We start from the raw sequence: 680 nt of genomic DNA, 5'->3' as shown, positions 1-680 counted from the left end.
ATTGTAACAGCCGAATAATTGCAGGTGCTCTCCTGCAAACGCATCGTATTACAGGAGAGCACCTGCAATTATTCGGCTGTTACAATAAAAACTAATATGCGGCAACTCCCTCTGATGCTTTGTATCGACTAATCTCCACGCAGATTGATATTGGCATCGATCGCGCTATTTTCATTATTTCAATACAACACATCGTATTACCAAACGCCTGGTAACGTAGCGTGCATCCAAAATATTACAACAACAACATCAGGATCAATAACTGAATAAAGCACGGTCCTACCCAAAATGATCTCTGGACAGTGCTATACAACGGTCCAAGCACGCGATCGCCATATCATGCAGAGAGCTGTTGATGTGCCACACTGGCATGTCACGCTGAAAAGACCTGATAATGAGAAACCATCACAACCGATAATCCCTCCCAATTGTAAAAGACCATTTTCATCCCATACTATGTACCCTTGTATTAAGTAGATTAGCCTTATAGAGCTGTAGTTAGGTATCAGTAGATGCCATGCTTTTACCTTGCATTGTGCTCAACAGTCAATCATTACTGATAAACGCCTTGGGGAAGAAAAAAAAAAACTATCCTTCAGTGTCAAAGGGAAGGATGGATCCACGTCGCCTTTCCTCGATCCTTGACAATAACTAAGTCCACCCATTGATGTGTTTTCACA

This window comes from Branchiostoma floridae, chromosome 4 (genome assembly GCF_000003815.2).
Source record: "Branchiostoma floridae strain S238N-H82 chromosome 4, Bfl_VNyyK, whole genome shotgun sequence".
Lineage (NCBI taxonomy): Eukaryota > Metazoa > Chordata > Leptocardii > Amphioxiformes > Branchiostomatidae > Branchiostoma > Branchiostoma floridae.
Note: the sequence above shows the minus strand (reverse complement) of the source record.